The following is a 15,652-nucleotide window of genomic DNA, read 5'->3' on the forward strand; positions in this document are numbered from 1 at the left end:
TTGTGGGGAAGGTTCCTTAGCGAAGGGAGAGATACCTTGCTAGATTTGCCCGTTGAGAATCAGAGATCCTATGCCCACATGAAAGAAGCTTTATTAAACAGGTACGGGCTTACCCCTGAAATGTATAGACAAAAGTTTAGGGGATGTACTAAGCGGCCTGGGAATACGTATGTGGAGTATGTGACTTACTTTTGCAGAGCACTGGATGGTTGGGTGAAAGGTAACAAAGTGAATGATTTTCAAGGTCTCTTTGATTTAATTGCATGGGAGCACTTGTCTGATCACTGTTTTCCTGAGTTACGCCAACACCTGATCGATAGCAAGCTGTCCAACCCGAGGAAGCTTGCTGAGGAGGCGGACCGCTGGCTCAGCACCAGGGTCCACAAGGGTCCCGTGGGAGATTCCGCCAAGAGTGGGCAGGGTCCCCAGCAGAAGAGTGGGGGGGACAAAGGGGGAAAACAGAAAGGGTTCCAAAAAGGCCCCCAAAGTAGTTCCCAAGGGAATCCGCAGCAGGGTTCTCAGCCTCCCCCACCCCCGAAGCAGAATGGAGCCCCGACAGGTAAACCTGTTCCAAAGGGGCCCTTCAATTGTTTCAAATGTGGCGAGCCTGGGCACATATCCAGTGACCCCAAGTGTCGCCTATTTGGAAAACCCGCACCCACTGGTGCTCCGCCCCGACAAGTGACTAGCGTTCACCTGGGAGAAGAAATGATGGTCCCGGGGGGTGGAGATCCCGTTCACATGACCCTGGTCTCGCTAGGAGACAGTGAGATGATCCCGACGAACTACCTGCCCTCTAACACTAAAAAATATGGGCAGGTGGTGATCATCAATGGTAAAGAAGCTGAGGCTCTTAGAGATACAGGAGCCAGTGTGACTGCAGTGAGGCAGCACCTGGTGTCTCAAGAGCAGGTTGTACCCCATGCCTACTGTAGGGTTATCAACGCTGATAATTCTGAGAGTCAGTGTCCGATGGCTCAAGTTCCCTTCGAGTGGGGGGGGTCTCTGGTACTCTGCAGGTCTGTGTGAGAAAAACCATGCCTGTTGACTGTTTGCTAGGGAACGACTTGGAGCACTCCCCTTGGGAAAAGGTGGAGAAAGCGACTCACCTGCGGATGGTGGGTCTGCCTGACTGGGCGTGCGTGACCACCCGGTCAATGGCAGCCGGTAAGGGTGATCGAGAGGTCCTGGGGCCTGATGGAGAGGCCCAGGAACCGGCTTTAGGGAGAAGGCGCAGGGGGCACGGGAAACCGGCCCCTGAAGTTCCTACGGTCCAGGAGGAGGCAGACCTTGAGGGGGATGCCCTGGAGCCTACAGGGGAACAGATCGCCGAACTGGGGGACCTGCCTGAGCTGACCCATTGGCAGCAAGAAGGAGGACCCTCCAGGGAGGAATTCTGCAGGGAGCAGAAAGAATGCCCTTCTCTCGTGGGTATGCGGCAGCAGGCTGCAGACCAGTCCAATGGTGTTCAGGCCAAAACACATTACGTGTACTGGGAGAACGACCTCCTGTATTCGGAGCCTAAGGCTGCTGAACCTGGGTCAGCCCGTGTGCTGGTGGTACCCCAGAAGTTCAGAGCCTTCCTACTGGGTCTGGCTCACGATGTGCCTTTAGCAGGACATCTAGGGATGGACAAGACCTATGACAGGCTTGTCACCCACTTCTACTGGCCCCAAATGCATAAAAGCTCAGACGCTTATTGCAGAACCTGTCCGACTTGCCAGGCAAGTGGGAAGACGGGAGGGAAGAACAAGGCTCCCCTCCAACCCTTCCCTGTGGTCGGTACGCCATTCCAGCGAGTGGGTATTGACATCGTTGGGCCTCTGGACCTCAAGACAGCCATGGGCAACAGGTTCATCCTGGTCTTGGTGGACCATGCCACCCGGTACCCTGAAGCCATCCCTCTGAGGACAGTGACGGCTCCCGTGGTGGGGCGTGCACTGATGGGAATTTTCTCACGAGTAGGATTCCCTCTAGAGGTGGTGAGCGACAGGGGCACCAATTTCATATCGAAATATATGAAGTCCCTTTGGCAGGAGTGTGGCGTAACGTACAAGTTCACCACACCCTGCCATCCCCAAGGTAACGGGTTGGTTGAAAGATTCAACCGAACCCTCAAAGGCATGATAATGGGCCTGGAAGGTCCGATGAGGCGTAAGTGGGACGTCCTCTTGCCATGCCTGCTGTTTGCATATCGCGAGGTACCACAGAAGTCCCTAGGGTTCAGCCCCTTTGAACTGCTGTACGGTCACCCCGTGAGAGGACCACTGAGTTTGGTAAAGGAAGGCTGGGAGCAATCTCCCAGGAAACCTCCCCAGAATGTATATAGCTACATGCTGGCCTTCAGGAACCAGACCAGGCGCTTCAGACAACTTGCCGAGGCAAATCTGGAAGCGAGCCAGGAAGAAATGAAGCGGTGGTACGATCAGAATGCCACTCTGGTCGAGCTTCAGCCTGGACAGGAGGTGTATGTCTTGGCCCCAGTGGAGCCCTGTGCCCTTCAAGATAAGTGGACAGGACCATTTGAGGTTGTGGAGCGCAAGAGCCCCGTGACATACTTGGTGGACATGAAGACGCCCAGGAACCCTTTGCGGGTCCTACATGTCAACCGCCTCAAGCCCCACTTGCGAAGGTCCGAAGTGGGCATGTTGTTGGCAACCGATGACGGAATGGAGGAGGAGTCGGAGCCTCTTCCTGACCTCTTGGTGGCCTGTGAGAAGGATGGGTCTGTGGATGGAGTTAACCTCTCACCCTCCCTGACCGCCGAACAACAGGAGGACTGCCGCCAGTTGCTGGGACAGTTTCCAGACCTGTTCTCCCTGGTTCCGAGTGTCACAGATTGGTGCGTCCATGATGTGGACACTGGAGACAGCTTACCGGTGAAGCACAAGGCTTACCGGGTAACTGACAGGGTACGGGCCTGCATCAAGGAGGAGGTCTCCAAGATGCTTGCCCTCGGGGTGGTTGAGTCTTCCAGCAGTCCTTGGTCCAGCCCCGTGGTCTTGGTTCCGAAGGCTGCTGCGCCGGGAGCCACACCCGAACTCCGGTTCTGTGTGGACTACAGAGGACTCAATTCAGTCACGAAGACTGACGCGCACCCCATCCCCAGAGCTGACGAGCTCATTGATCGGCTAGGGGCTGCCCGGTTACTCAGCACGTTTGATTTGACGTCTGGGTACTGGCAGATCGCCTTGACCGATGGGGCAAAGGAGAGGTCGGCATTCACTACACCAGATGGGCATTTCCAGTTCCGGGTTATGCCATTTGGAATGAAGAATGCCCCTGCCACCTTTCAGAGATTGGTCAACCAGGTGTTGGCTGGGCTGGACGAGTTCAGTGCCGCCTACCTGGATGACATCGCGGTGTTCAGCGGCACCTGGCCCGAACACCTGCGACACCTCTGGGAAGTGTTGATGGCCCTGCGCAGAGCAGGCCTCACAATCAAGGCAAGCAAGTGCCAGATTGGGCAGGGTTCAGTGCTGTACTTGGGACACCAAGTTGGGAGTGGCAAGGTAGCCCCCTTGCAGCCCAAAATCGAAACCATCCTGGCTTGGGAACCCCCCAAGACCCAGACTGCAGTGAGAGCCTTCCTGGGGCTCACTGGGTATTACAGGAGGTTTGTCAAGGGCTATGGCACGATCGTGACCCTCTTGACAGAGCTGACTTCGAAAAAGCAGCCCAGGAATGTGATTTGGACTGACACCTGTCAGAAGGCTTTCGACACCCTGAAGACTGCCATGTGCACGGCGCCCGTGCTCCTGGCCCCAGATTTCTCCAAGGAGTTCATTGTGCAAACAGACGCTTCAGAGCATGGTGTAGGGGCTGTTCTTTCACAGATGACTGAGGAGGGCTTTGACCAACCCGTAGCCTTCATAAGTCGGAGGTTACTTCCACGGGAAAGTAGGTGGAGTGCAATAGAGCGTGAAGCATTTGCTGTGGTCTGGGCGCTGAAGAAGCTAAGACCCTACTTGTTTGGGTCTCACTTCCGAGTTCAGACGGACCACAGGCCCCTCAGATGGTTGATGCAAATGAGGGGTGAGAACCCGAAACTGTTGAGGTGGTCCATTTCTCTACAGAGTATGGACTTTACGGTGGAACACCGCCCTGGCACCGATCACGCCAACGCTGACGGTCTGTCCAGATTTTTCCACCTTAGTGATGTGGAACTCCCTGGGGAAGGGTAGTTCCCCCCACATTTCAGCTGGAGGGGACACATGTTAGACCTGGCACCTTGGCGTGAGTCTCCCTTCCACTTTTTGCTGATGTGCCTCCGATGTTTTGCTGGTTTTCCGATACTCAGGGCACTGCGCCACGGCTGATCCGTGCCGCAGTGCAAGTGCTCCCTACTATAAACTGTACATACGATTGGTATCCATGATTGGTGCATTGGATTTACTGTTAGTCCCTAGTAAAGTGCACGAGAGAGTGCCGGGGCTTGTAGATGCCAATACTGCTGGTGGGCCTGCAGCGCTGGTTGCGCCACCCACCGAAGCAGCCGTAAAGATGTGTCTGGGAACTGCGACCGCAGAACCCGCGTGCGGTCTCGTACCGTCACGTTAGCTGGGCAAGTGTCCCCACTTGCCAGCACCGACCCTTCCCTTGACTACATATTAGTCACCCCTATGGTAGGCCTGCGGGCAGGGTGCGTTGTAGGTGCAAGGAAGGACAAGCCCTGATGTGCGTGGCATGTCCTAGTAGTGACTTACAACGAAGACCGTATTTCACTACTGAAGGCTACCGGCTCCATTAGGCCAGACTAAGCTGCGAGGATTATTACACCCTATAATCCCTGCAGGCTCAAGGAGCATGGTAGTGAGTCATGTTTAGTATGCCTGAACTCGGGATAATGAGATATTTCTTGTAGTCAAGTTTATTTCAGTATCCTGGGTTTGCAAATGCTACTTTTAGAAAGTTAGCATTTGCTTGCTTAACCATTTCAGCCGCCTCTGCTGGTGTGTATCTGACTGTCTGGGATGTGTGAGTGACAGGGCTGGAGGGATGACGGGTGGTGAATGCGCAGATTACACCTTAGTGGGAGGTAGGAGTGCCTCTTGACTCGAACTGTCACTGTGCTCGACCTCCACAATGCTGGCTCCACCCCCCTGGGGAGCGGCGGATGACTCTGCCGGCACCTGGCCCAGGAAGAGCGAAGCCCCCATCAACAAGGTACTCTGGCCACTCCTGTCCGGACAATGCTGGCTCCACCTCCTGTGGGGCGTCTGATGCGCCTGCCCCTCACACTGAAAGCAGAAGCCGGAGTACACCCGCGGGGGTACTCCAGAACTGAGAGTGGCTATGCAAAGGCCCCCCTGGCCTGCGAGAACAAAAGAATTGGCCTATAAAAGACGGAGCCCTGCTCCTTGAAAATTAGATCCGGTTTGGGCCACAGAAAGACTCTGCCCTACGAGAAGGACCGTGAGAGACAAGGAAGGGTGCTGACTCTTGCCTGTGTCTGGTGCCTTGCTGCGGAAGGAGAGGAAGACAATAAGACTACGAAAAGACTGTTGTGCTAATTGTGCCAAACTCTGCAAAGAGATCTCCAAGGGCTTGCAACTGAACTTGCCCCCTGACCAGCGTCCCAGGACCAGTGGACGCTACCCCCTTGGAAAGCGACTGCGGGTGCTGACCATCGCCGCAGCACTGACGGAGGAATCTCCTCTAAGGCATCACCATCCTCCCGACCACCGTGACCGGGGCCCAAAGCAACAGCGAAAGCAAAGTGAGGACCAGCCGCCGCTGGCCCGAACACCGTGACCGCAACTGCACCGGGAACCCGAGAGCAAAGCAAAGGAGGATCCGTCCGGTCCGAGCTATCGAGGTGAAGGCATAGCGAGCCCTCACTCACCTGCAAGGACGGACAATTGCCCTACGAGAATCCGCAAGGTCGGTAAGCCTGCCCGACAGCCCAGCTGTGAGCCCACAGCTGCACCGACATTTGGCTGGGTACGTCCTGCACTTGGGGACCGTACTGCCACTTGTCACCACCGCACAGCCGCCGCCTCCAGGGTCAGAGCGGACGACGAGGAAAGGACCCTGCCGCCACAGAACACCGCTGCCCCGGACGACCAGTGACCTGCTCGGCCGAAGAGCCGCAACGATCAGCGACCCCGGGAAGGCAAAGCGACGTGGGACAGATCCCTTGGAAGCCGCCGGCTCCACAAGAACTTTGAATAACACCGGCCTACGGGCCTCCAGAGAACTTCCATAAGAACTGTGGTAACTCGAACTAAGTAACCTGCAACCGTCTTCATAAAGTTATTGACTGTATTCATAAGCCTGCTTAAAATCTATATAAAGATATATATTTTTACAAGAATACAGTCTGGTCTCGTTGTGTGGTGGGTTGGTTGTAAAGATGTACTGTTGCAAGTGTTTAACCCTATGTGCCCCAAAGATTAGCCTACGACTGCTTAAGCCACACTACCTAGAGGGTAAGCAGAGGTTGTCTGGAAGGTAACCCTCAGCCCTGACGAGGAAGAGAGAGTCCCTGCTTGTCGCTAGTGTTACACTGCGCCAACTAGAGCCTCCCCCTTCCTACAGCCCCCCACCACACTATGGCCTCTTTTGAGGGTCTGACTCATACATTCTGCACATCTTATATCTGCTGGTTCTCCTGTTGGTGCGGAACACCAAATATTGAATAGTATCCCTTCGGTGGCAATTGAGGAAGCAGTAGCTCCAACACAAAAAGAGTCTCATGACTTTGGCAGAGATCTTCAAGTCAGGTTATCTGAATCTGCACTAGTCAATGTGTCCCTGTAACCTGCTAGTGTGTCATTTCTTCACCATATTGCAGTCTATCATAGTCACGGATGTCTCCTCACTGAAGCACGCATCTGGGTGACATGACGGCACAAGACCTCTGGTCTGCTGCTAAAGAAGTGGCCAGGTCAATTGTTTTCCTGTTAAGTATCATAGGAAAAAGACCGCTTTGGAAGCATTTTCTGAAAAAGATTCCAGTCAATTCGTAAAATGTGACCTTCATTGAGCCATAAAAGCTTGAAACTCTTGAGGATAACCTCCGTACTATTCAGGAGGGGCCAAAATACTTGTTGTGCTGGAGGGATTAATTGCTATAATTGCTTCTTCACCGGGCAGGGTCTGAGAACTTCTTGTTTCTTATGTTGCCACCAATTTGTCAGATGTTGGAACCTCTTTCTTTCATTGCTAATTTAACGATTTTACTCATCAAAACATTTTTTGTCTAACTATTTTCAAATCCTCTAGTATCTTAAAAATAGCCTATGCTAACATTTGAATGGGATTTAAATGAGAATCCATACTATACATTTGAGCATTGCAGAATACATAAGGGCCTCAACTTAGAGTTGTATATAAGGACCATACGTGTTTATAGGAAAGAAAGATGATGTAGGATCATGATACTAATCGCCAAACCTCCATACGACAAGATATATATTGACCACCAGTTTACAATTTGATTCAGAACCCAGTGCTCTCTATTGGGAAAAAATAGGTTATAGGTTTGAGAATGAGAAAACAAGCAGCGCATCACTGGGGTGACTACATCTCAGGCCGGCGTGGATTAACATATACGTCTGAAGTGCATCTTGCCAGGCCAGGATTCACATCCTCTGAAGTATGATAAAAATCCTATTTGAAGGATAAATAAGAATGAGTAAATAAGAATTTCTACTCATACAGAATATTCCAGTCCAGGACTCCTCAAAGGGGATTACTGTAATGAGCCGAAGGTGTGCCAGGAATCCATCTTGCAACTCAGAGAACCTCGAAGAGTGGGTCAGGAGCACAGACACACTGGTAACTGCAGGAAAGGAAGGAAAACTCAAAAAAAGTGCAGCAAAGGAACTTGGCAGGTGAACTAATCCTTCAGAAACCATACAACTAAGCAGTAGCGAGGCAACTGGCAACCTCCACTGCCGATTTTCCTCTAAATCTGTCTCTGATTGGACCTGTGTGTGATATAATCTTGAAAGCCCCACCTAATTGCTTTGTACCCCACCTGCCACTTTCCTCCCCTCCACAATCTCCACTCTGCGCTTCTTATGCTGCTTGTTTTTACTTCCCCATAAACCCCTGGGGTTCAAAGCGTCTTTTAATCCAGCTTTTCTGTAGGATCTATGCCAGTTATTCCTGACACACACACATGTGCTGAAGACGTGGTCGTTTCACCTTTCAATAAGGCTTCTCTGGATCTATTTCCGCTCTTTCAGAAAGAAAGATTAGTGTCACTTAAAAGTATCAACTATATTAGTTTTATGGCAAATTGAAATACTTTGCTGTGAGTTATAAAGTTATGAGTCTATTAATTTTTCATCCTCTGATTTTAATTGCCCCAGCTCTGTTTTACTTAAGTCATTTTATTTTAACTTGTAGTTATTACTTTTGGAGTCTTTTACTGTGTTTCTGACCCGTTGGTCTGTACCTACTCTGCCATGCCTATTCCGTGGTTACCCTGTCCACTTGCACCTGAAGGGGTTTTTGTAGAGAGAGCTACCAGTGCCTTGGACCCAGGAATACGGGGTTGCCTTTGTTTTTAGTAATATTAGACTTTGTGGAGGCTATCGGTTTGGGCACTGATTTGGGGAAGGTTATCAGTCTAGTTTCTTCTTGTAGCAACTGAAGCATGTGCAGGCCCAGTTTAGGGTATTTCATTTGAGAAGTTGGATGTCTGCACACCTGGTACTGTGTGTGTGTGGCATGCTGCTCATTTAACTCCAAAACACCACTAGAATTTCCAATACTGTTCACTATTTCCCTCCTTATTCTCTAATTGGGACACATCCCTGACACAATGTGACACAAAAAATTAATGCATATTCTTTTTATTTTTCAAATTGTTCATTATCTTTTTCTTTTTATCAATACTAAGATCATATATAAATCTTAGTATTGATAAAAAAGAAAAAGATAATGAACAATTTGAAAAATAAAAAGAATATGAATTAATTATTTGTGTCACATTGAGTCAGGGATGTGTCCCAATTAGAGAATAAGGAAGGAAATAGTGAACAGTATTGGCAATTCTAGTGGTGTTTTGTTTAATGGGCCTAGCCTTACTGTTGAGAGGCCGTACCTACTATTGTTAGCTGCTCATTTAACTCCAGCACAGGATTTTAAACATAGTAAACTAATTTATAGTTATATGGTGTTAATACAGGCAGAAACATAGAAATAGTAGAGGGACAAATTACTAAAGCTACCGTGAACAGGAACTACGGTTCGAAACGCGTAGGGAGTTGTCTCACGTTTGAAAAATAAAGTAACTGCATGAGTATCAAGGAGTGTGCAGCGATTTCTTCTTTGGTATGGAATATATATATATATATATTACATCAAGTGCACGTGCCTGAGGTGGATAGCAACCTCGTAGTACATATCATTGCTCCCTAAGGACTGAATATAAGTGTTACATGTATAACGCGTCAGGTCAATACGTCATGCATAGTACACATTACAACTTACATGTTAACATGGACAATCTTGCCCCTAAACCACCAGGTAATTATCTGTGGGTACTATCCAAATAAACATTACTGTATTTCAGTTGTAGTGCATTGACTTGTGGTTCTAGGGCCTAGTTTTTAACTTAAACAAAATAATACAGAATTTTCAGCAGTCATTGGCGGTAGCAGCACAATACAGTAGTATTTTTATTTTTTAAATAACATTTAGACGGACCCATATATATGCTAGCAGCTATCCTCCCCCTCCCCCCCACCCCAAAGGTGTGACCCAGTAGTTCTGGGCAGGGGGGATATGCCGTGAAGGTCTCCATTAAATAGGCAATGCCAGGCAACAGAGATCCAACTCAGCCAATATGAGTTGGCATCAGATCCACGGTTACCTCCGTTGCGCTCCACTGAGGAACCACCCAAGGGAAATGCGAATGGGACATAAGGCTCTGCTCCTGAGATTCCCACCCCAGTTCCACCAGTTAGTCTGCTCATCTATTCCACACACGGTCACTATCTGACAGCGGGAAAGTTTCAGACAGCAGCACCTGCTAAGAGGGAGTCGCTATCTGGGGCAGTTCTGTTGCATTCCCACTCGGTTGATCAGTCGCCAGAAACCTCTCTAGCATAATATCCCACAACTCCAAGTCTCGTTCAGCATTTCTGTCTGTGCAAACAGAGCGCCGTGGCATTCCTCTGCAATCCCCTATTCCCACATATCTGCCTTCCATTTAATTGGATGAGGGGTCGCAGATTGTGTCCAGTGCATAGCAATTCGGCGTATCGCCAACACCAACCCCAGAGTGGCAAATGTGTATTTCATGCAGGCCTTTGATATGGGGGACGGTAACACACCTAAGAGGCAATGTTTAATCGACATCTTTACTAGGAGTCTCGTCATGTTTTGCAACATTTCCAAGGTCTCTGTCCAGTAAGGGTGGAGGTGAGGACAGTTCCAGGTCATATGTGAAAAATTGGCTAGCTCCACTCAGCATCAAGGGCATGTCGTTGTGTGTGGCGGGTCAAAACAGGATAATTGAAGAGGGGTCAGGTAGGTGCGATGTAGGTAATAAAATTGGGTGAGTTTAAAACGAGCATTGCTGGTCACTTTCTGTACCTGCACAAGTGCTCTCTTCCATTCTCCCACCTTTAGAGGTGTTGGCAAGTCTCCCAACTACCTATTCTGGGCCCTTGGTACATCTACTCTGCAGTCTGCCTTCTGGGCCTTATACAGCCGGGAGATCAATCCCATAAAGGAACCTGGGTCCACGATTGTCATCAGGGTGTGGGACTCGACTGACTCCACAGGGAATGTGGTCCATATGTCATGTCCGTTGTGCGTTAATTTAGCATATTGCATAAAGTGACCCTCTGGGTTTTTGGTAACATTCACTAACATCTGCAGAGGAGAGAAAGGTTCCATTTAAGTATAGGTCACCTGCTGTTACACATCCACCATCAAACCATCCAGACAGATCCATCACCGTCTGTATATGAAGGAAGCTATGAGCCATTTTAAGGGTAGTGACCGAAATTAAAGCTGAGTTCCTTAATATCCAGTCAGAATCTGATATTCAGTTTTTATTTAACTGATAATTCAAATGAGCCCTTTCTGCTGGATTTTTTTAACCACATATTCATTCACTTTCTGAATACCTTCCTGTGCCAGACTGGATCTGGAGAATTTTCAGAGCACTGCTCTCATGCGCGAGCATGTGGCGCTGTGCAACTCTGCGTCAGCTTTGTCCCACAATAGAAGTGACATCAGAGCAGTGTATAGGCACCACCACTGCGTGGCGCTTTCCAAGTGGATGCAGAGCTTACTCCCAAACTTCTTCCTTGTCTTTGACAAACTTTTTGCTGCAAATTCATTTCACTTAAAACTATAGGGTTTAAGCCTTGTATGGACTGTCACAAACAGCTAACTGCAACAGATCCCCTGCATGGTATGTCTTTGGTATTTAGGGTTGTCGCACAACTCCAAGTCTTGCAAGGACTTATTGGGATGATGCATCTTACTGTTTTGATGACAACTTCTTTATGGATTTATAGAAGGCTAGTTGTTTGGACACTTCCCATGACACTTGATTATGCCCCCCCCCCTTTCCGATCCCATGACAGAAGAATCAGAATAATTTACTGTAGTGATTAGGCATGTTGCAGACGTTTGAGACGTGCAGCTACTACACATAGAAGTCAAAAACAATGTCTTGACAGAGGTTCTGCAGCCTGGCCTGGCTCTGACAGAAGCTATTTGCCTTCTAATGAGGCCCTCAGAGATACGTGGAAGGGCACTTGAGCCAAGCTTTGTCCGCAGGTACATAGGCAAGTTGCCAGATGCCACAGACCTGACCCTGCCTTCCTCACTCAGCATCCCACAGTGGTCCTGAACCCGGTTCCTATGAGTCCTCCCGATCGAAAGGTGAAATGTATAAAGGCATTTTGGAAAAGGATGTTTTTCTCTGTATGTCTTGCTCTTCTCTCTGTCAATGCTGGCTGTCTCCTTGGACAATTCTCACATACACTGTAGGATATATTCAGCGAGATTTGGCCAGCAGTCTCCAATGAATTCTGCTTCAAGCAGTTTACGAAAGGTGGTAGGTAACAGTGAATGAATGAATGAATGAAAGGTGATTTATAACGCGCGAACTTAGCCCCAAAGGGCATCAAGGCGCGAAGACAGACAGACAAAGAGTCCAGACTACCGAATACAGGACCGCAACACCGTTGATTTGGCACCACATATGTGTGAGAACTACATTTTTTGGGTGATGTCCAGGTGTCATTAAAGGCTGTGCCATTTGATACCGCCTGTCTCTTTATGTTTAAAGTATGTTATTGAAGCAGGGTGGGGTAGGAAACAACAGGGTAAGAAAAAAAGGAGAAACCACAGGATCCGCACAATCGGTGCGTATGATACAGCAAAATACAGCAAAACAGTTACATCTTTTCAATAGGCTTCATTCGACTCAGGAACACAGCTTTCGCGCCTGTGGTCACATACGAATAACAAGGGGGGGGGGGTAAGGAAGGACGGGGGAAGGGAAGGAAGAGAAAAATAGGGGAGGCAAAGAAAAGGAAAATAAGGGGGGGGGGGGAAGGGGGGGGAAGGGTGGAGAAGGATCCCTGCTCCAAAAACCTACCTAACCATACAGAACCCCCCAAACTACCATACCCCAACCCACCCCCTGTACTGTGCCATTACCATCAGTTCTCTCTTCATATCGACCCTCCAGTAATCCCCGCTATACAATGCCAGCCCCGTCCGATCAGACAGGCGGGTCTGGTGGCGGCGTCAGCCGTAGCAACCTAAGATATCTGGGACAGGTAATCTCCCGAAACTCAGAGCACAACAGGCTATGAAAGGGCGCCCACAATTCCTCAAAAGTATCAGTATCTCTCAGGGCTACTAAGGACATCTTCTCCATTCCAAGGACATGCCATAATCTATGCAGCCAGCCAACTACAGAGGGAAGTGTGGTAGAGCGCCAATGTATGAGAATATTTTGCACCGCTGACCCCAGAGCAATCGCAATCTGTCTACCCCTCCTGGACCTGAGGGGATACATCAACCCATTTGGCAATCCCAGTAGAACATAGGCAGGGAACCTCGGCAGCTCTATCTCAAAACATTTGTCCACTTCACCCAGGACCTCCTCCCAATAAGGAGCCAGAAGGGGGCATTCCCACAGTATGTGTGTAAGTGTACCAGTATTGCCACAGTTGCGCCAGCACGTCCCTGGTATTGCCCTGTCCATCTTGTGCAGTTTCTCCGGGGTGCGGTACCAATAGGTCGAGATTTTGGTGAAGGTCTCCGTAAGACCCGTGTGATAGGCCGAGTGGCGTGCGCGGAAGGAGATGTGTTCCCATTCCTTGTGGCTCAACACTCGCCCGAGCTCCCGCTCCCATCGTTCCCGGCCGGGGTTGTGAATATGAAAGGAGGGGGGCTGCAGCATTTTATACAGATCTGAGATCAGTTTAGCGTCCGACGTGCGAGTGATTAACCAGCGCTCATATACCGTGATCTCCCGGTTTGCCGTATCGCGCACCTGGGGTTGAAGTGCCCAGTGACGCGCCTGCATGTATCGCATGCGCTCCGTCTCTGGGAGGCCATAATCCCGCCGCAAATCCTGGAAGGGGACAACTCCCTCAGGGCTGTACAAATGATACAAGGTGCAGCAGCGGGCCGCCCGCCAGCGCTCATAAGCACCGTGCTCCGTCCCGGGGCCGAAGTCCGGGTTGCCAATGAGCGGCGTAAAGGGAGAGGGGAATGTAGTAAGCTCATGCCTAACCGCCACCGAGTCCCACGTCCGAAGCGGGACCCGCGTCACCAAAGACGCGTAGAGGTTAGGAGGTCGATGGGCCCGCTTCAAGAATGGTACTTCCTGTAGCGTCCTACCCGCCACCGCCTGGTCCTGGAACAGCCAGTGCTTATCAGACTCCCACCGGCTCCATTCCACCAGATAGCGGAGTTGGGCGGCCTGGAAATATTTCCGCAAGTCCGGTATCCCCAGCCCCCCAGAGTCGGGCGCCAGCGTAGCGATGCTCCTCTTAATCCGCGGCCTACGGCCCTGCCATACAAACCGTGCGATGGCCGATTGGGTCTCCGCGAGCCACCCCGCGGGGGGCTGGAGCGGCAACGCCCTGAAGAGGTAAAGCACCTGAGGCAGGAGGGTCATCTTCACCGCGGCCACCCTGCCTAGCAGCGACAACGTGCCCTTATCCCACCGGCCAAGTTCCTCTCTAATTTTCGTGCTCAAAGCCGCATAATTGGCCGTGACCATCGCCAGGAGGGAAGGCGCCAACAGGATCCCTAAATATAGAATCCGGTCCTTGGACCAGCTCAGAGGGTAAAGCCTCTGTAGTTCCGCTCTGGTGGCGCCAGCAAGCGAAATGTCAAGGGCGGCTGACTTCCCTAAGTTCACCTTGAAGCCCGCCACTTCGGTGAATAGGTCCAATTCCGCAATGCAAGCCGGTAGCGACCTCCGCGGGTCGTCTAATGTCAGAATGACATCATCCGGCAGGCTAATCGCATGATGGAATTCACCCATCTTGACTCCGATAATGTCGGGGTTCTGCCTAACCCTTTGAGCAAATGGCTCCATGTATAGGGCAAAGAGCAAAGGGGACAGTGGGCCCCCCTGTCTCGTGCCCCGTTCAATGGGAAAGGGCCGAGAGCTGCCTCCGTTCACTCGGACCACCGCAGATGGGAACCGGTAACAATTGAAGATCAGATGACGGAACTTCTCACCTATCCCGAACTTACCCAGGACCTTCTCTAGGTAGGGCCAGTGCACCCTGTCGAAAGCCTTCTCCGCGTCTATAGACAAGAGCATCCTCTCCCCTGGGATCCTGGAGGCCTTCTCAAGAATGTGGGTCACCCTCTTTGTATTGTCTACTGTTTGCCTGCCAGGCACAAAGCCCGCTTGATCCTAATCAACCATGCCCGGGAGATGCAGTGCCAGGCGTGCCGCTAATATGCTGGTGAACACTTTCAAATCCGTGTTCAGCAGCGAGATAGGGCGGTAGGACCCACAGGCGGTCCTGTCCTTGCCCGGTTTCGGGATCACGGAGACCGTGGCCTGAAGAAATTCGGAGGGGATGGCACCCGGTTCCGCAAAGGTGTTGAAAAGGCGGGTCAGCAGAGGCGCCAACTCCTGACAGAAGGTCTTATAAAACAGAGGGATAAAGCCATCCGGTCCTGGGGCCTTGCCCGTTTTGAGCCGGGATATCGCCGTGATCACCTCCTCGACACGGATGTCTCGTTCCAGATACTGAGCCTGGTCTGGCGTTAACGACGGGAGCGGCACCGAGTCTAGATAATCCACCTCAGCCTGGGCAGAGGAGGCCTCTCCAGTGTAGAGGTCAGCGTAAAAGCTGTGAAAGACGTCTGCTATTTGCTCATCAGCCGTGACCAAACCTCCGGCCGAGTCAACCAGTTCCTTCACTCGGTGCTGTTGGTGCTGCACCCTGAGTTTGTTGGCCAAGAGCCGCCCGCACCGATCCCCCCGTGTAATACTTGTGTTTCAGGCGAAGCATCGCATACTCCGCCCGGTCCATGTCCAGGGCAGCCAAAAGTTTTCTGGCTGCCTTCAGCTGCCTCCAAACCCTGGGGGCCCCCGTCCTATGATGAACCTGTTCCAGCTCCTTCACCCGCCGGGTAAGCTCGTCCCTCTTGAGCTGTCGATCCTTATTCTCAGCCGAGGAGATAGCTA

The 15,652-nt window shown here is 50.9% G+C and overlaps 1 protein-coding gene across 3 annotated transcripts in view; it reads left to right on the forward strand.

Moving 5' to 3' along the window:
* The window catches only part of POLG (DNA polymerase gamma, catalytic subunit), a 796,646-nt gene that overhangs the window by 713,320 nt on the left and 67,674 nt on the right, over window positions 1-15,652 (forward strand). The window lies entirely within an intron of this gene.

Source organism: Lissotriton vulgaris, chromosome 2_1 (genome assembly GCF_964263255.1).
Source record: "Lissotriton vulgaris chromosome 2_1, aLisVul1.2, whole genome shotgun sequence".
Lineage (NCBI taxonomy): Eukaryota > Metazoa > Chordata > Amphibia > Caudata > Salamandridae > Lissotriton > Lissotriton vulgaris.